At 46.5% G+C, this 20,515-nt stretch overlaps 1 protein-coding gene across 8 annotated transcripts in view; it reads right to left on the reverse strand.

The window, feature by feature from the left end:
- LOC111243553 (irregular chiasm C-roughest protein-like) overlaps positions 1-20,515 on the reverse strand; it is a 287,184-nt gene that overhangs the window by 43,935 nt on the left and 222,734 nt on the right. The window contains exon 1 of one of the 8 annotated variants that reach the window (XM_086978139.1): positions 4,345-4,923. The exons of the other annotated variants lie outside the window; for them this stretch is intronic. The gene's annotated coding sequence lies outside the window, so the exon portion shown is untranslated. Of the gene's footprint in view, positions 1-4,344; positions 4,924-20,515 lie in introns of those variants that run through there. 8 annotated transcript variants of the gene reach the window in all.

Consider the following 20,515-nt stretch of genomic DNA (forward strand, 5'->3'; position numbering starts at 1 on the left):
ACATGCCTTGACAATAGGCATCCGTCATTCATTACTTGTTCAATCACATCTAAGGAACAACGTATTAGTCACAACATAATCAGCTCGGTTCAGCCACAGTACTATATGCACATAATGACACGTCAATACTGTTCAGTGTGGAACTCGAAGGAAAGCAAGGTAAATGAAATAAAAACAAAATTGAAGTGTACGAAATAAGTTGTTATGTATACGCAAGCGAACGGGTGGCCTACAAACGAGAGCTAGCTAAGGACTCGAGTAAGTCTGAACTGGCGGCCCCAGTTAACATCGTGTCATGTCTTTCTACCTTCGAAACTTACAGCAGATTCGTTTAACTTTCCAAAAAGACACTAGGAGCAATGCCAAAGTTCGGTCCTTTGCGTTTTTCTTGGTTGCGGTACCTTAAGCTACTTTTATAAATTTACTAGGGTCGTGTCACCATCGCCTATACCATTGCACTTGCTGTCGTTGTTGCTGCTGCTGCTGCTGCTAGTACACCAAACGTTATATCCGCAACGACTGCAGCTGCAGGCAGCTACATACTGAAACAGACTGCACGCTAGTAGATGCTTGGTGGCCAATCGCCTGTCTGGTTCGACGCGACGCAGATTGTGCTTGCAACAACGATTTGAAGAGTTCAAGGACTACAAAGGCAAGCGTTCGGGGGCGTGCGCCTGCCTTGCAGCAGCCTAAGGCGTCGCTACCGGCCTTTCTGCATTCCCTTCCGGCCACACGATTCAGTCATTGAAAATAGGGCCGGCACAAAAACCTATCATTATGTGGACGAAGAAAACGGAAAATAAGTCGGTGCGTGAGCGGGAGCCAGTGATCCGCAGCAGTTCAAGCAAGCACAACAAGCTTCTAGTGAGAGAAAGCAGAGAGAACAGAACAGAAAGATCGTGTATAGGGTGTTATAGATATGTTTGGAAATGTAGAGGTAAAGAGTGGGAAAATGGAATGAACAAAAGGCGCAAAGTTGCCAGACACGTCACAGTTGTAGTGGAAACGGCGATAGCAATGCTGTGGTGCCAGAAAGGACGGGGCGTCAGCAGTCCGCTTTTTTGCTACCTATTTTAGTTCCCTCAGCACCCGTTTTAAAATAGAAACATTGAAAACGCGGAGAGAGAGAAGCGCCAATTGTGAACGCAATGGCCGGCAGGGGCCATTATCGGACAAGGACAGCGGTGAGATGTAAGGGCAGAAGGTGAATGAGAGATTTTACAGCCATATTGTGTCCAGGACGTAGAAGCCGTAGCGGTAAGCAAAGCCCGCACCTACTGCCACCGTCTGCCATGAACGCAGCGATGAACATCGTTCGTAATTCGAGCAGATGAGTGCTACCAGTACTATTATTACTGGTGCTAGTACTCAATGGATGCCAGTTGGATGCTATTGAAGAAAGTGGGCAACGGGTAGCGACGTCCTCGTAAATGGCCAGCAAGTTCGAGGCAAAGTGGCATACGACAGAATGACGCAGCCGCGATGCGACCTTCGCTGTGGTTCGAGCGACTGCAGTCAGCAGCGAGCGGAGTGGCGATATGGCGAACGGCAACCCATTTATTTATTCGTTGTCCTTTACTCTTGCTACTGCCGTAGCCGCTGTTCGGTTGATGTAACACAGCAAATGTAGGTGTGGCAATTGAAAAGCTGTGACACGACCGCGTAGTGAATAAGTATGGGAAAGGCGGATTCCTCCGCCAGGGCAAGTAACGGTGCTGCTGCTGCTGCTCTTGCAACACCAGCAATCTGGCAAAAGGCAAAATCCGAATGTCCTAATCTCCCGACTAACGCTATTGGACACAAAACGCTAGTGTAACAACAACGGCAGAGAATGGCAAACGAAGGTTTAGCCAAAGAATGATGCCCGCTGACCCAGTCGCAGTCAACAAGGCTTTACTGACCCGATGCGAAGCCAAATTCCCGTCGCTCTCGCCTTTTTTGCACGCAGACAAACTAGAGTATTGGGACGTGGCGGTGCCTGCTTTGCCAATACTTTTCCGTACTTCGCGGACTCGCTTTCCGAAATCACATTAGTAGTCAGCCGAATCCGAAGACATAAGTTGGCGGAGGCGATCCACTCACCCAGAGACAAGTAGAGGCCACCGACCCAAGCTAGCCAGGTGAGTGCGCGAAGTCAATGACAAAACAGGTCACTCAACTGGAACAGGAGACAAAATATCCGCTCCGCGGCCCAGCCAGATGGTACTGTATCCATCAAATCTACCGTTCTGCCACCTACAGACCAATACCCCGATGTGTGCGTTCTGAATAGTGGCACATATCCAGCAATTGGAGAACACGCGTCGCATATTTAACAGCGATGGAACTGGATTTTAAGCTTTCCATGATGATCAAAATGATTTAGGTCATGCATTCGTATAACACCGACAGCGGGACATCTAGGTATCCCCATATCGAGATATGGTGCGTATATGCTCTCTTCAGAGCTTAAATTAGCGAATCCTGGGCTTGAGATCGAGGCTTATCTCTAACCTGGATAAACGACTGCCACGCAGTGTAATTTAGTATTAATGTAGCAATGTCACTAACTGTACATTTTGGCTAAAGCCAATGCTGTGTGCTCCATGAACTTTACGGGCACATTTGTTTGGCTTTAAAGCACAGCATCCACAAGGCCAAGTGGGTAAGTGTCTAGGGAGATTACACTTTCCGGAATTAGGTAACGATCAAATAACTTGATCGAAGACGAGTAGTATGCAACAGAAATTGTGAATATCTAAGATATTTAAGAAGTCAAATAGTCGTTGGTCCTAAAGATGGAATCGGCCGTTCGTTCCTGTGTTCTCATATGACCAGGGAAACATTGTTAAGTGATCCTCGGATCATAGGGGGTGCAACTCGGATTAAATGGGTTCCATTGCCAGCATTTTACCTAAAGTACCTTTTTGTGGAATGAAATCAAGAAACGGTTTGAAATGCTGTGGTGATCTGAAGAACGACTGAGTAAAAATTAAATATAATCTAAGACACATAAATGTAACGGTACTATCGGTACACCCAAATAGCTGTACTTATCGGCGAAAAGACGATAGTCAGTCATACGATCAAACAATATTTGAGTGCGGGTTTACGTTATAAATAGAAGACCTAGATTGAATGCAGCTTAAGAAAATTACGGTCTATGTTTTACCTTTACGATTTGTCGATTTACCTGAATTGCAAACATTTATTTCGGTTAATTTTTTTTTTGCATTGGCAAGCTACGAGGCTTCCGTGTAAGATTTCAGAACGCTTTTGGTTAGGATGCTTATGTCTAGCTTGCCTGAAGATCTAATTCCTATAGTAGTTTCTAGGCCGCTTATGACTACAGTGAGCTCAAGAAGTTACTATCCGCCATTTAAAGATAATGTTCCAACGGCGACTGAAATTCTTAGTGGAATTCCACCAGTGCAGGCCATACCCCTTAGAGACCGCACTCGTAAAAGGCTGAGACAACGAGAGCTCGCATACTATCAGTTGCTGATAACGACGATTCTCTATCGTAAATTAGTCAGTAGTCTCGTTAACAAGAACTTGATCGGATGAAATTTAACTAACGAGTATGATCTGTAAAACATACATGGTAAGCGTGCGCAAAGAATTGTGAAGGGACAAAGGCTGAAGGAAATTAGGGAACTAAGTTTTACCATAATTCTTCTAGAAGCCCACCTTAAATACGTAACGGACTACGCTGCGTTCTTTTTTTATACAGGTAAAAACATTATTCTTTAGCAGCCGCAGAAAACGACCCTAAATTAAATATGCTATGTTTCATACTATTCGTGCCTTGCCGGTAAACGTTTTTAGTGAAAGGTAATAGTTTACGAATTCATTGTTTATCAGTGTAATCAGCTATACAAATACAGATGAAATAGATTTACTTTCGATGATCTCCTTGAAAATTCAATTAAGGAGCCAGGCCTTTCAGTTCAAAGGCTACACAAACATTCCAGTGATACAATGGAGCATCTACAGAAGTTGTTACGAGTTGCTTATCTTTTATGGATTGATGTCGGTAGTTAAACAGATACCCCATGATTGGCTAGAGGCCAACTTCTACCCAGCAAACAAGTTGACACGAAAAATCGTTTCCTCGTCTAACAGCGCAAGTATTAGTTTTCCAGTGAAATTGTTGCACATATTACCTCCTTGTCACTCGTGTCATGAGTGAGATTGAAAGACAAACAAATGACTGAATGCATCCCAAAGGCAGATGAGCGGGCTGCCCAAAACCAACGTAGCAAGACTCTCAGTTAACTTTACGTTGAATAAATATTTCAGATGGTATTTCGTAACGCTCCATAGTCATTTGGCATCTGTTCGTTTCCGACTTGCGAGACTTACCACTCGCCATTTGCATGATCCACGGCTGTTCTGTCGTAATCCACAAGAAAAGAGAAGGCGCAAGGCGTTGCGCGCCACGAACGTAATCCTGTGTCAATAGGTATGATACTCAGTTTTTTGCTTATTGTCCTGCTTTTTTCACTTTTCTCTGTTAAGTTTTGTTGTTGCTTGTCGCTGGCGATACGGCTTTGCAAAATTCGCGCGGCACGCATGTCATGCCGATATAATTCACTAGGAACACAGCGCACACGGTTGTGAGGACATGTAAACTACTGTAATATTTCAGCTAGAATCGCAATCACTATTGCAGCACGCACTGCAACACGGACGGGACTTAGAGACTGACAACTAGTATATTGACGGCCTCAGCTTTGCTGCTCTTAATGGCGGCGGCTGCCGCTGCAGACCACGCTACTCCTGCAAGCTGCACGATCCTAATACTACTTGCTTCGTCTTTCGTCTCGTCGTAGTTGGCACTCGCAGCAGATCGACGTGCTGCTCCAGCTTCAGGCGACCAGGCTACTTTCCTCCACTCACTCGCATGAGCTCGCCGCTGTCTGAGTTTTACCAAGTGGTCCTCGATAGCCTAGATCAGCCTGAAAGCCTAAACCCGAGGGGTCTGCTCCCCTTGGCCTAGTGAGAGAGGGTCGATTTGCCCTCTCCACGTGTTGATACGTTGCGCCAGCCAGAGAGCACAGTAGCGCGAAAGGAATAGGACAAACGGCAGGCTTACGCTGCAGGCCGACGGAGCGACATACTCGCACAAGCCCCTATGCGTTGTTGTAATCACCCAAGACTAACTGTACTCTATTGGCTAGCATTATGATGTGCACAGTTTCTTTCTTATTATAGACTGGACCAAACCGGTCAAACGTTAACTGGGCCACTGGGTCTGAACCGGATCGAGAAGAGCTGGGCTCTGCTTTGCTAACACTGCTGGTCTGTTTGGTCTGCATCGAGAAAACCGAGAGCTGCTTCGTTGCCGAATATAGTTTAGCGAAGGCATTCGTGTTTCTTCTGCCAAGGTCGTTGCCACGTACTCGTTGACATCATAGGGCTAGCAGCTTCAAAAATCAACAATAGTACACGACGCTCTGATGTGCGTCTCTTCCCTGCTCTGTCTTTGTCGTCCCTCATTTGCCGAAAAAGATGAAAAAGGACAGCCAATAGAGGCCAATCAGAGGTTTTTTCTTAACGATGAGCCAGACGACGATGAACGAAACTGATGAGCAGAGCTTATGAGTAAGAGATGCTTAAATCCTAGATGAAAACGTGCGAGTAAGTTGCGTGCATCCGCTGTCAAACATCGTTCATCAGTAAATGGACGGATAAACATTGGAAAACGATCATACATCAGAGATATAAATGCATACATAATGGCATTGCAGTTTTCAATCGTGAACTACAGCTTTTAATCTCAATTTTTATTCTCACTAAAGCACTGTTTTTCTAACATGTATACCGGAATTTGAAGACAGATGAACTTGTACACATACATATTAGTCTCTGCTGATGGACAGAGGCATCGTTCATATATCGTCAGATTCGATGAAGCAACGACTTAGAAGCTATGTCGAGCGTAATGATTTTAGGTCTAAAATAGGTGTTCTAAATTTAACGACAAACAAATATGCGGTGAAACTGCTCAGCGACCTAAGTGCCAGTCGAACCGATGCGCCCTGAGTTCAAACATATACCCCTCAACTATCGGAGCAATTTACACACATCGGTTTAAACACCGTTATGGTAATTAAATGGCATTAAAAACTATCTTCATTGCACCCCACATTAAGTTTCTACGGATACAAACATTTCGTAGGATCAAGGAATTAATCACAAGGCTAACATACTTTGGGACGATAAAATTCCCATCAGATTCGCTGACAGACAGAGTGGAATTAGAAGGCAAGTCGTTCTGTTACTTAGCGTGTAATGATTCATTTTCTCACGCGAGAACAGTCATCACGTTGTTAGCGCACTCGCGAGTGGAACAGTAGAGACGACAAGCTATAGTTGTTGAAATGTCATTTCGTATTATTACCACGTGCTTGTCTGCATCGCTCCTACGGCTGTGCGTGATTTGAATACACTTTCTAGCTGGCAAACAGCGCCGAAATATTTAGTCTTCAAAGATTAGGACAGCGTCTACGATGGGTAGAACTGAAAAATGGGAACAGATGACTCACATGGCATATTACGAAGGCTCGTGCCTAGACCCTAGAGGATCTTCAGTAACCTGAGAGATCCCTGCTCAGCAAACGAGTGTGCCGATAGCAGTGACAGCTCTATGCCGTGTATCAAAGCGTACAAATACAGATACATAGACGCACACAAACATACAAGTGTACATCGTCAATATCTAGCTAAAACAGCTATGGAGTCATTCTTGCTGTAGCCCGTGACACACAACATGTCTGCTCCTTGCACCGCTCACAGTCGGGTGGCCATGGGTTGTTGTATTGGATTTAATTTAAAGTTTCTCAATCTTTGCGCGGCATCGAAGTCACGGCGGTCGCTCATGCCACAGCCTTTTCTGGCGCTGGTTGACCAAAAAAATAGACGAACACATTGTTGCTGCAGTTGCTGTCTGCTTATCCCTTCCCTTTGAAAGCAATGGCAGCGGTGGCCGCTGCGCCGATCGCAAGTGTCGCCATGCTGACTGGAAATTTCGCTGCAGCATCTATTTATTACCTGTTCCCGTGGTTGTAGCCGTTCCCGGCTTTCCAATGACCCCTACTGCCTGGGAACCAGAAGCCTCGGGTTTTCTCAACCCATGCCCATGTGGGTGAGGGCGATAAGGAAGACGGTAGTAGTGGCGGTTGTGAACAGGATAGCGCGCCACTGGCAGTTGCCTAGTCGTCGGCGGCGGCGGCGGCGGCGTTGTCGTCGTCCTTTTCCCTTGAAGAGATGAAAATACATCTCACTTTAGCTCCCCTTGACGCTGTTGCAACCGCTTTGGTGTCACTCCCTGTATTTGATTTCCTCTGCTCTTTTCTCCTTCCGTCCTAGCTCTAACGACCTTGGCCGTGAGGAAAAGGCGATTCTCGATGGTCATGGCTCGCTTTGGACCAGCCTGCTATAAGAGACACAGTCGCTCGCCTATCGCGTCCGACCAGTGTTCACGTTCGGACGCATTTGGCGTTGTGCTGCTCGAGTTGTGCTAGTATTGTGGCCGAACAGAGAGATCAGGAGACGCTGAAAGGCAATGACAGAAGAATGAACGAGTAGCAAAGCGGCAGAGAAGTCCCATGGACGTGGCTGGCTGGGATAGACCAACGGCGTCTTTGAAAATCAAGGAACGAAATGAACGACAGAAAGGCAAGGAGCATCTGCGGAATGCAATTGTATCCGCGGTCAGTTTCGAGTTGGCACAAAGCTCCACAAGAATGGGTCTGAAACGGTTAGAGGGGAGACTATTCTGATGCAATCAACGCAAAGAACTGAACCTATAGTGAATTCCATGGTCAATTGAAATGATCCAAGTTAGTAGCACAGGGACTGCCGTACTAACCAGTACCTTCCATCATCCATCTACTGTCATATCCTAAGGTATCGCGATGCTATTATTTAGTTGGTACGATCTTGCAGCTAAGATAAAAACGACATATGCGTTCAATATAATACTATAATTTGTACAAAACATGGTGCAAAGTACAGCTAGTACGCACACTATAATTCCATGATCGGCTAAAGTCTACGGACGAGAAGCCGCAGAAATGTACATTGTATGCAACTACTTACTGCCCTTCATGAACGTGTTCTGCTTAGCTATTGGACCATTTGGATTTATTGTATGCCTTCGTGCGAGGTATCCTGTTTTGTTTTCAGGTACACACTGTAAGGCAAAAGGCATTAGTCCTTTTGACCACCCGCCCTTTTCGAAGCGGCTAAGGCCAGCAAGACAACGTTATGGGAGCAAGTGCGGTGGTAGCGGTGGAAGATATAACTCTGAGAACGTTCGTAACGAGGGCTTAGCCTTAACCTAGAAAAAGACATAGTGTCACCAAGCGAAACAGAGACGGTATGAAGGTTGTTAGGCTGGCTGTCTTGAGCGCGAACGGAAGAGGCGCAAGGGATGGTACTCGGGGGCATCGACTGTCACAACCAGTAGAAAGTTTTCTCTTATATTGTTACCAACTACCATCGAAAAAAGAAGCCAATTCTGAACCCAATAGGAACACTCACTATCGCGGAAGCAAAGCTTTCAGCATTCTTTAAAAGGTTTTATAATGATAAAATTGCAGACCATGGCAATAACTGTGAGGTTTATTTTTTTTTAGGTACATACTTTTGTTTACATATTGAAAGGTGAGCTTATAAATATATTTGGCCATTTCATGAGGATGTTTTAATGTGGGGCATTTTGCAGAATGTATTCACTCCAGTTTCTCATAGATGTAGAACCGATGCAAAAACGCGCACCATTTATTTCGTTGGATCCGTTCGATAAATTCGTATATTTCGTTTGTAGTACATGTTATTAGTGAAATTGGTACACGGCAGACGCGCGATACAACGCCGCTTAGTTTTTTTCCTTTCGAGTTCCCTGAGTCGCGAAGATCGGCTATATACGAGTTCCGTGTCAACACTGTTCAGCATGAAGCACCTGCCTAAGAGAAGGTTACGTACATTAAGCATTTGCGATGTGACTTGATGCATCGCGTTCCATCAAAGGAAACCCCGATCCTGCAGAAAGAAGTGCTTGCGAACGGTAATGGCAACAGCTGCGAGCCAACGAAAACCCGTAACATTTATGGGACGAGAGATTTAGATAGCGTGACACACAACACTGCGTACATCAACCTCAAGACCGAAAAGAAAGCGCACAGCTTTTAATTAGAAGTCACTAACGCTCTTGCCAATTCCATAGACAACCGGCTAGTCAGCCCATCGTACCCACACTAGGGGCACGTTTCCTGATACTGGCTTCATAGACTTTTTCTTCGCACTGCACTTCTTGCTACCGCTTGATGCCCGTAAAGGAGTTTCAGGTAAAGCCTACGAAAAGATCCACTGTAAAGAAGATCAAAGAAGAGACATTAAATGGGTAGGTTATATAAACCTACCCATTTAATGTCTCATATATATATATATATATATATATATATATATATACATGTTGACACGGTGACAGTTGATTTCGGTATCTGAGAAAAAGTATCAGATCCTGAATATAGCATATCCTCCTACAGAGCATAGAAATAAAATACTCGGAGGGAAAAAAAAAGTACCCTGTCGTGCTTCTACAAGAAATTGCTTGTCTAGCCTCTAAAGAACTTGGTGCTTGCTAGTTCTGTTGCCGATGTGTCGGGCCGCATGGTCGACAACCTCATTCACCGCTGCCGCTGTTGTCGTTAACGCTATCGCAATCGCTTTTGCTCATCCCATGTATTCCTACTTTCTATTGCTCAAAAGATTTGACCTCTGGGAGATGTACTGGGCCGGCATCTTCAACCTAGTGGTCGACCGGGAGCCGGCGGTTTGCCGCAAACGCGATAGCATCGACGCTCGCCAACCATCTCAGCACATGAACCAAAGCAGTCAGCTGTAAGGCAGCATCTACGTGCACTTCGGTGGATAAGTTTGGGCCGGAAGCAGCAACGGCCACGACCGAGTCAAACCCGCCCTTGTGGCAATGCGGTGGGCGAGCCATCAAAAGCGCCTAGTATGAGTGTGAGGTCAACAAAACACTTCTACTAGCGTCTGTTGTAGTGATACGAATCTTGTTCGTCAGTTGCCTATAGCTGGAGGCCTAGTCAAGGTTACGATACTTTTCATTACTTTCAATGCACATTTCTCATACAACAATTGAACAAGTAAGCTATCATTTTATATACCGGAATGACAAATATACCTCTATCCAACTAGAAAAAATGTATGGTCCAGGTTATCAAATAAAATGTTTCTTTGACAACGCAGCTATTTTTGTGGAAGCTTTGCGCTTCATACGGGATCGTATTGTATCTTTCACATGTAAATTTTTAAGTTTTCGATCAGTTACTATTGATTATCAGATTTCTAAAGATTGGAAACTATCATCGTACCATTAATCTATCTGGGATATTTTAGAATCGGACAATCGGACAAAACGTGTTTACCGCGAGTAAACTCTCAAGGCTGGGTGATATATCATCAAAGGGCAGCTTTTCGAGACGATGCAGTATCTACAGATTGTGGTTAAAAACGAAAGCTTTATGGAAATTCCGCCTAATTAATTATTGAATTTCTCGGCGCGCCATTGAGCAAGATGCACGCTTCTCCTTGTTCCCTGTCCCGCTTGGTATGGTTAAATTCTATAATGTCATCGTTTTCGTCGTCGACTTCTATCCACGCAGCAGAGTTCAACAGCAGAAAGCTTCTTCTCGGATAGTATTGTGATATAGCTGAAATAAAGAAAAAGGCTTGCTTGCTTTTTTTTATCTACGCATTAGTAGTAATCGCTTGCAAAGACTATTTCCTTCAAAAATCTAGCACTCTTGATCCATGCGTCGCCTTACTTTTTCGCATCGTCTGCTTTGTATCCTATTCATAGAATGGCAGAAAGCGAGGAGACTAAGTGGTCGACTGAGAGGCGAAAGCGAAAAGATATAACTTGTCGGCAATTGATGTATTATTAACGAAGAGAGTGCCGGGAGCGAAAGGGGTAATAGAAGGCGGTACAAGAATTTCGAATAGCCAGCAGCTTTGGAAGGATAAAACGAAGTGACTTACGAGGAGCGATGATTTTGTATAATATATAGTGATGGCGTCGCTGTTTTATAGATGTTTAGTAGTCCACGATTGGGAGAAAGTCCGGTTCTTGGCCTTCTAGAGGTTTCGTATGTGTGTGAGCAGGCTCAAGTCGGAAAGAGGCGAGTGTGCCAAGTTATGCTACCGAACAACTGAATTACTTCTTTGCGATCTGAGATCTGCTACCGCGCGATTGGTTTCGATGGAAGGCAGACAGAAGGGAAGTGATTCTTGGGCTGGTGAAGGCATCGTTAGTGGCCGAGTATCGTTCACTGTACTTTACTGCAAGGGCAAACGAATCTGGGGGCAGGCGATTTTGCCCAAAGAGAACAACTAACAAGACGGCAGGTTAAAAATGTATGAGGCAACTTAAAATTGTATCGCAAGGAAACGATCGATGGGCCAGTCATTCGTGCCACTGTTTGGTTTACAGAGAAGGCCAGCCATTTTAAGGCACGATCAAATTAATAAAATCAAGAGGAGCCAAGAGATAAGATGTGGAGTATCAGACCAACCGGTTGAGGGGTCTGGGCACTCCACTGGTACTTCTGAGCGATTCGCCGATTCTGTGATAGTCATCTGCCGAAGAGTGCCATTACCAGCAACTGATGTAGTTATACTTGAATTTCTATCTTTTGGTGAGCAAGTGTCGAGTCATTCTTTGGCTTGTCACAGGTCTGATCATAGCTTCGACACATCAACACGAGGATGGCCGCGAAACAGTTTGCCAGCTAGTTTAGAGAAAATTCAAAGGCATGCCAATGCCAGACCATTCTGGCGGAAACTCTCATTTGATCCGCGACCTCCGGACGGTAACTTTCTTTTGCTTTCTCGCTGTTGCCACTGCTTCTTAACCAGCAGTTTTCCCGCTCTTGCTTTCTGTTGATACTTCATTCGATTTCTTGGCCACGTCGACCTGTCGTACCCTGGTCGTGGCCTTTTCTGCCGTTCAGCCCTCGCCTCCGTCATGGCAAAGGTCAAAGACGACGCGGACGTGAGCCGATGATTCGTTTATATTGAACACCAATCTTGGCTGTTGGATCCCTTGGGGTAGGGATCCAACAGCCGAAACCGCGACTACGTAGTCCAATATGGTGAATGTTGCAGGTTAGCAACCGGCCAAACGGGAAAGTCAGCGCAAACAGCAACGAGATAGAATGGAACCACCGGAGGCGCTTTCGATACCCCGGGGTGATTCACGGAGAGTGAACTGCAATGTGGCCCTGTTTCTTCATCTCTTTTTAGCTTACGAAAGCGTCTATAGCCTTCGTGAGCTAAAAGACTCAGTAACAAAAATCAACGAGCTAAAACTTGGGGCTCGTAACTTGGCGCTCGGCTTGGGATACAACCTCGCTGTTATACTGTGTTCGTCGTTGAAAATGTTACTCAAACCACTAAAAGCCTAAAACGAATGCTCATTTTCATCGTAGCAGCAGCACCATGCACTATATATTCTCCGGTTGCCGCACAATGCTTCGTTTGGGCTTTGTATGCAGCGGGGAGGGAACAGGAGACCAAACCAGCACGGGCCCGCCAGTGGAAAAGTTTGTAAGAATGTTTTATGCTAATATGTACGTCGTTGCGCTTCTCCTCAAGGTTGGCTGTAGCCCGAACGCGATTCTGTATTCCTTCTTTCATCCGGTAAAGAGGCTCTCTGCACGTAGCGGTGCGCCTTCGTTCTCTGCTCGATGTCATGGCACCGGGTTCCAGCATAAGGATTTCAGCTCAGTCCGCCAAGTCTTCGTATCCTACTCGACGCAAGTGGGCCTGACCTTGCCGATAGTACTAACAGTAAAAGCGTGCGAACGGGACAAGTTGTCGGCAAAAGTGTTTGGCCTGGTGTAACTTCGCGACTGCAATCAAAGTAAAGACACGCTCTCGAACGTGGCTATCGCGCTAGCGTCGCTGCTTTTGACAGTACTGCTGCCACTGCAATTGGTCGACTGGCGACGGCTGCATGCTTTTCTGTGTGGCTCTGCTTGTTCCTCATGGGTCGCGTCGTCGGATCTTCCTTATCTCCTCTATTCTATTCTTCCGTTTGTTGGCTACTTTGAGAACAACAATGGCCTCTCCTAATATAGAGCTCACTGCTGTTCGAGCTGAACGAAGCCCCTCAATGATTCATTTTTGACTCCTGCTGAACTGATTTTATGATAAATGGAGGCATAATGGCCTCGTAGAGTCTCTCGAGAAGTCAGACCTCGTCGTGTCAACACAATCCATTGACTTTGTTTCAGTTCTTCTCCTTTCTCTGTTGCCACCACCTCTACTCTGCCATCTCGGCCATCGGGTAAATCAGACTTGAAACGGTTTGCATATGGAGAAGCAAGCTTGCAAAACAACAAACCACGTCCTCGCCTATGACACGAAAATACATGAACGATTGCCGTGAACTCAACTATGGATAACAGTAGCCGCAAGTGTGACACCGTAGTTTGTCTACCCTTGATAGAACCAGGTGGTTGGTTCTAACCGCATAGCTTATGTGTGTATACAGTTTAAGGCGTAGTGAATAGCGCAAATTGGGAATTTAGAAACTAGAGCGCTGGCGAAATGGTAGGATTATGGACCGCCGAGCGGTCTGATGGGCAAAATGAAACGAACAAGCAGATAAAGACAAGGACAGGGATCCTTTTTTCGATAGTAACACTGGCACAAGTCCCACCAGCTTCACCACATTTTGTCAGTGATGATGCTGGCGCTGGCTTTTATAGCTAGTGGTAATGGTAGTGCAATTAATGGTAATCGCGTTCCAAAACCACACCCAAGTCCTCATTTCTGTCGATAAGAGCGGACGTTAAATCGGACTGACGGGGGCGACGGCGCTGGCATTCATAGCAGCTAAACGCCGAATAAAATAATGGCAGGGACCAGCTTCTGCAAGCTTTCAGCCGCATACTCAATGGCGACAAGTGTTGTGAACGTTTCCAGCAAAGAGCGGGAACGACAGCAGCTACAGCAACCTACAACAGCCGTGACGGATATAACGACGAGTTATTTGCGCATAAAGTTTGCGATAGTGGTAATTTCTATTCATGGTGGGTCTGCGAATAGGCCCCGGGCGGTGTCGGGGACGTTCAAGGCGGACAGCGGCCTCGTACAAAGGCGTAGCCGCGGCGAAAGCGGCACAGATAGGGACAGCGGGACTGCGTCGGCTACGGCAATGGCGATGCACCGTCAGGACGCTCTCAGAAGAGGAAGATGAGGCAGCTTGGGTGTAATGCGGGGAGCGCGGAAAGGCGAGATGCTTTGAGGATCTATTAAAGCTGTCGTGGCAATGAGAACCAATAATTTCTTAGAAGTTCCTCGAGATTGCCCGCCGTTCCGGCTCTTAGTTGCTGCAATCCTGGTCTGGTCTGGCTTTCATGTGCTCACGATAAAGTACGCGTATGGCACATCCATACGCACAGTCACGTAGAAAAAAGCGCTTCGCCATAATTGCCTAAGCGATTCGTCCTTTTCTGTGGTACACCGTTGTGCGCAGACGAGAACATTCCAAAAAAGAATAGGGAGAATAAGGATGGACACCATGCACTGGGAGCGCGCAAACCCGTGCGCTTGCTTGAAAAATAAAGGAGTGACAATTCGTCGTTGTTCTTTGGCAGCAGAACACCACGCTGTCAGTAGAAGCGACGCCGTGGGTTTGGAATAGTGAAAAGGATGCAGGGGCAAAGTTGAGATAAATCTCCGACAAATCGTTAAAAGCGAAATCCGCATTTGTGACATTCTGTTTCTCTCTATCTTATTCTTCCTCGATCTGTACCCTTAACACCCCTGAAAGTGGACCCCCCCTCCCCGTAACACAGTACCGTGCTAACCATCCTACGGACCCATCAACCAAAGCACTTACGCCCAACATAACGCTTGCTTTCTGTACAATACTGCTTTTTCCAACTGCTGAGTACGGACCGCGGATCACTAACCGAAGCAATCGCCAAATTGCAAAGGGTTCTCCTGCAGCATTGGTCTGATGCTTGCGATCATCCGTAAAAGAGGTCCTCATAGAATGGCCTTGGAAATGCATTCAACAGACACGACTAAGAAATTGCGTAGCATTTCAGAGCACTGCGAAACAAGCTGTTGGAGTGCCGAAATACGCAGTGGTCGTGAGAAGATCACGAGACTTAAAAGAGGACACTGTCCTGGTTCTCCCTCGCGGGAGTGGCCAACAATCAATGGCGCTAGCTGCGGCTATGCAGTCGGAAAGCGACATCGAGGCACCACACAGAAGCTGTCTGCTAGTAAAGCTATGCATCGTTGAATAGCGAGTTCTTTCGTGACAAAAAGGCTCGTCTGTTCGCCAGGATGCCCTGTATGCGTAGCGTAGGAGGCGGCATGCCTAAGGACAGTGTTTTAGGCAGACAAGAAAAAAGCTATTGCGATTTCCTGAGCTAAGTTCCTCAACGGATTGTAAGGAGTCGATACATTCGATGGCCTCTGCCAGCAAAAGAAGTAGCAGCGGCAACAGTCGGGCGGTCGGAGTGACTTTTATCTGAAGTGCTTTTCCATCAGCATCTTGTCGGCTGTATAGTACCATTGGGTTCGGACACTAGCGCAGCGCGCCTACGGCCGGTAGTCTACCAGCAGCAGAAGCCGATCTCATCTAGTTCCCCTAGTGTCTTGATTCGGTTAGGGAAGTTTCGATCCAAGTTTCTATCCGTCTAGCGAGTCTACTCAAACGTGCGCAAATGATAGCGCTACCACTAAGAAAAAGGCCGTGATAGGCACACGATTAAAGCAAATGTTGGTACTATAAATTTGGTTGGCCTACTATTTGGTGAAAAAAAAGAAAAGGATAACCAAGTAATCTTTGAAATGGTCCTTAATTCAGTTTCACTCAAAACCACCTCCGCGACCTACGGCATGAGCCGGCTATTCAATTGCAGGTCTGTTTGCTTAACTGGGTGGCTAGTTTTGACTGCCTGTTCGCTTTCCCATGATATTTTGTTCAGAACCTTAAAAATGTTGCGACCCAAGCCACAACTACGAGCGTGAAAACTAACTCGTTCTCCTTCGCTGGATGGCTAACTCGTTGCTCATTGCCCTTTCGTTTACCTTTAACAGTCGCTCATTACGATACAGGTAGGCGCTGGCGGGCTTTTTCCTTTACCCAGAGTTAACCGTTATTCCGCTTCTTCAGGTAGCGCACACGGCATTCTTAGAGGCCTCTTTCTGATGGGATATGATCACTTGTAAAAACCATTTCCACCAAAATTACATTCATCCTCTGACGATATCTATCGACGTTTACCGCATAACCTGAGCTCTTTCGCTTGCTTTCTTTTGTAGTGCTCTGCACTCCATGTTTCCGCAGAGACTTGATTCTTCAGGAGCTCCTTCTGCCGACCCAACTTGGAGCTGTTTAAAATTCCTTCAGCCGAACATGCGGTACGCTTTATCGTTCCGTCTGAAGTTGTTCCCCTACCAAGTTATTCTCCCACTCGTGTTTGTTCACTTAAATGCTTCTACCAACGCAACCGGCACTATAGAATCAGTGAGTCGTTATGGCCCTCGTTTGCGCTGAATATTATTTGATACTTCCATCATCATATAATCTAGTATTTATGAAATGCCTACGTTGTTCCGCGACTTTTTTTTCGTTCTGGTCAGGTAGTAACTGGCGACCTGCTATTTCTGTGAGTTTCTCTCCGTGTTCGAGTGTACGAGTAAGCGCCCCGTCAGTCGGTTGCGTGCTCAACTCCGTTCATTTGTCCACAGAGACACACAGTAAAGCCTGCCAGCCCGGCAGGTTCTAAATGAGGTGTGATTCCTTTCAGACGCTATGTATAATGTATGATGGTGGCATAGCATACACATGCAGAAGGAAACGCTATTACGTGCATATTCAATAAGTCTCATATTATTAGTGCTACTATAGGACGACATACATGTGTGCAGACTCTTCCTGAAACCCATGTGATATTTCTCGCTCAGATTTAGCACGAGGTTCGTGTAACATATATACAATATGCTTATGGATTACAGTGTACAGACCTGTCTGCGTTTTTAAACACACACCCACGCGTACACACAAATACATGTACTATTTATATATTGCATATATGTAATTCTGCAGTGGCACGCGTGCGCTGTTGATTAGAACTTGTCCTTCAGCTTGAATTGCCCGCATCAGTGACAGAGTTTGCGGAGGCGACACTGTTAACACAGATAACAGTGGCAATTTGCTGGTCCAGCTGTCAATGAGCCTACAATTGCGATGAAAGAATCATTCTCGGCTCTTGTTTCTTTTACATTTCGTCTTTCATAGCCCGTTGCCGCTAGAGTACAGCCGCAGCTGCTCTTTTGTCTATTGCTGTTGAAACGGTGGTCGGTGCCGTACTCACCGTAGGGATAAGACCTTTTGCTTCTTTCCAATCTTAGATTTGTTCGCCTGAAATGATAGCAACGACAGCAACTCTACCAGCCTATTCCAATGCGTCGCGGCTGTTCTTGTTCTAGATTTTCGCCACTGTTTCCTTCAGTTTTCCTCTCCGACCTTCCCTCTTATTCTTGCTCTTTGTGTCCGAAGCAAAGGCGGTAACAACGAATCCGCAACATTCCGCCAATGTTTAAGCACTTCACACATATATGCACGCTTACAAGCATGCATAAAATACTACACGTTGCTCTAAAATACAGCAGTGGTAGGCGCGGTGCATGCACCGTTCGAGAGCGTTCGCAGCCATCTACGACCATAAACACACAGGCGCACGTGGCATTCAAACATGCAGTGAGCCACTGGGGAAGTATACAAAGCCAGGAGAAAATCCTGCCTGCAGAGATAGCGACACAGCCATCGTCATACCGCTTCCTGTGTCTCCCTCTATCTCAACTGAACGCAAGCGACGCAACTTCTAGCGTACTATAGCATTACATAGAAAATCTGGTGGCTCTCTGGTGTAAGTGACTAACAACCGACTGCGTGGCTGAGAGAAAGGTTGTTTGTTGATGACTATCGGGGGGAGCACCTATTCTTCGTTGATACGGCCAGCGACCAGCGAAGCAGCAGCCCCCATCGCGCCAGCTGCCAGTTATCAAGTGACTATAGCGTTTCAAGAGTTTCTTTCCGACAGGGCCAGCCTTCGGCGTAACCAATGCCGCTGAATTCATCCGTGGAGATGCGTTCAATTGCCGCATATGACAATGCAACAGCAACGGCAGCAGCATAGCCGCTTATTCCACTTTAACAATGACGCGTATTTCGGGCCACGGCGTGCTATGTTCAGGAGTGCACACAACTTGATTACGTTCAGCAACGGAACAGATAAAAGAAAAGATATAGAAAGAGGAATGAAAGCGATGGATTTGGCACGGGGGGAGGGGCAAAGGGGGGGAATAGCGGGCAGCTGGATGCGACACGGGCAGCTGAAGGAGCATAGTGTTGACAATTGGGAGTTAGGCTGAATCACGGTCGGGGACGCAAACCATGAGACTTTGTACTGTACAGATAGACGACACATTAACCTTCTTGGTTTTTCTCTATTCTTCGATTTCGAGCGACGACCTATACAATTGCAGTACAATACGAATTGCAATACAGGCACGATAAGCTTTCACCGAAACGATCCTGTGTATGCACCCTGTTAGCAGCCGTCGATGTGACGGAACCACGGGCCGCAGGTTTTAAGTGGAAATGAAACATTGTTTAATGTGATAAATTATTGGGTTCGTACAAATATTGGATTGCTCTAGGGGCCTGTAAGATCTTTCTGGATAACGAGTGCCATAGAGATAGAAGTACGACGAGTATTTTATCATCCTAGCATCCATTCAGTCGTCCTAGCATTAATCGCTGATTTAGTTTACCGGATACTGAGAATAGACTCTCAAATTTGGAACTTGCCCTTGTATTCCATCACTGGGTCATGCCAAAGTCACAGAACGTTTCTATGTTTGAACAATACTGAGATTCGTGAAATGACTGTTGTCGATGACAAGCGACCAGTAGCCAACGGTTACCGATTTAAGCCATTTGTAACAAAGTGGTCCGCGTTTCGTGACGAATAGTTCGGAGCAGCACAATTGTTTCATCGCCTGATACAAAACCGTGTACAACTGGCAATGAGCGGAACCTGTACAAGAACTCGTGCTTGCTGATTGTACAGACTGCAATCGCCAGCCCGTCTGTTTCATACGGAATAGTACTCATTTGCAAACGAAAAGAAGGACACCTTGAAGTGCTTTAAAACATCATTCATTGAAGCCATAGGCTTGGCACCATCCACGAGATTGCAATAACCGTGGCATCGATGAGTGTTCCGTTTTCGGTTCCTGATCGCTTGGTAATGGCAGCAGACTCATGGAATCCGCTTCCATCGCTGCTTTGCCTCTCATCGTAGCTTAGTCGACGGCGGTCGCGGCTACTACCTCTAAACCTCCTTTTGGTGCCCTTGGATAGCTGCAGCTGCTCGACTCAGCCTGTCTTTAGTGGAGCTAATAATAATCGTTCCTGTTAGCATGAAGCAGCATTTGGCAGAAAGCAAGGGAGTCCACAGGAGAGACAACGGACAAAGGACGGATGCCACGACCAGATGATCTAAACTCGTTTTCAACTCATTACTTGACTCCTTCCGCCCCGCGCCTTGCGGTGTCTTCGTCTGGCGACCATCTTGGCTAGCAGCAACCGCAACACATCCAAGCCCAAGCGCTAGCAGTAGCGGTAGATAGAGCTGCTGCTGCTAGTGCTGCGCTGCAGCTACTGAGAAAGTGGATCGGCAAAAAGGATTTATTTGGGAGTTAGCGGCATCGTCGTTTTCGTCGGTCTTTTTCAACGTCGTCTCCCCGTCTGAATGAGCTAAGAGAACTGAAGCTCTGCCGACTGGCTGGTGTCGTTGAGCAAACCGAGAACAGCGGTGGCAGCGGAATCAAACCTCTCCTTTTGCGCTTACAGAACGGGGAACAATCCCTGATTTTGGTCGGCAGAACGGGAAGACCTTCGGCGACTTCTTCAAGGAACGTCGCCGCCTACGGGCAGATCCGAGCAAAGAGAAAGTCGCGCAGAGAAATAACAATAGCGCGAAAACGGCGACAACAACGAACGGAGCCAGTGGAGTCCATTTATGCCGCCCACAGCCGCTTGGTCTTTCAACAAGAGGCTCACCGAAAAGAAGCAGCGAAGGGGGCATTGGGATTAGAACACTTTGCCCTTATTTCTTTCTAACGTCCCTTATTTCTCCCTAACGTCAGGGAGGATGAGTCGAGCTTTGGAGCGCTATCGTCTACACGAGTCGTCGATAGGTCTGTCGTATTAGCAGTCTTCATCTCCCAAAACAGCAGGAGCAACGAAGGGCACAAACTGTCCCTCCGTTGCCCTCCACTAGCCTGCACAGCACTGGTGACTCGATCTCCGCTAGCCCGGAAGCTTCAACCGCTCCGTCGTCCTTTCTTAGGCGCTACTTCTGCTACGGCTGCCGCTACAAGGTTCATGGTGCTACTGCCTCGA

The sequence above is a fragment of the Varroa destructor genome, unplaced genomic scaffold, assembly GCF_002443255.2.
Source record: "Varroa destructor unplaced genomic scaffold, Vdes_3.0 BEIS01000001.1, whole genome shotgun sequence".
NCBI classification, from domain to species: Eukaryota; Metazoa; Arthropoda; class Arachnida; order Mesostigmata; family Varroidae; genus Varroa; species Varroa destructor.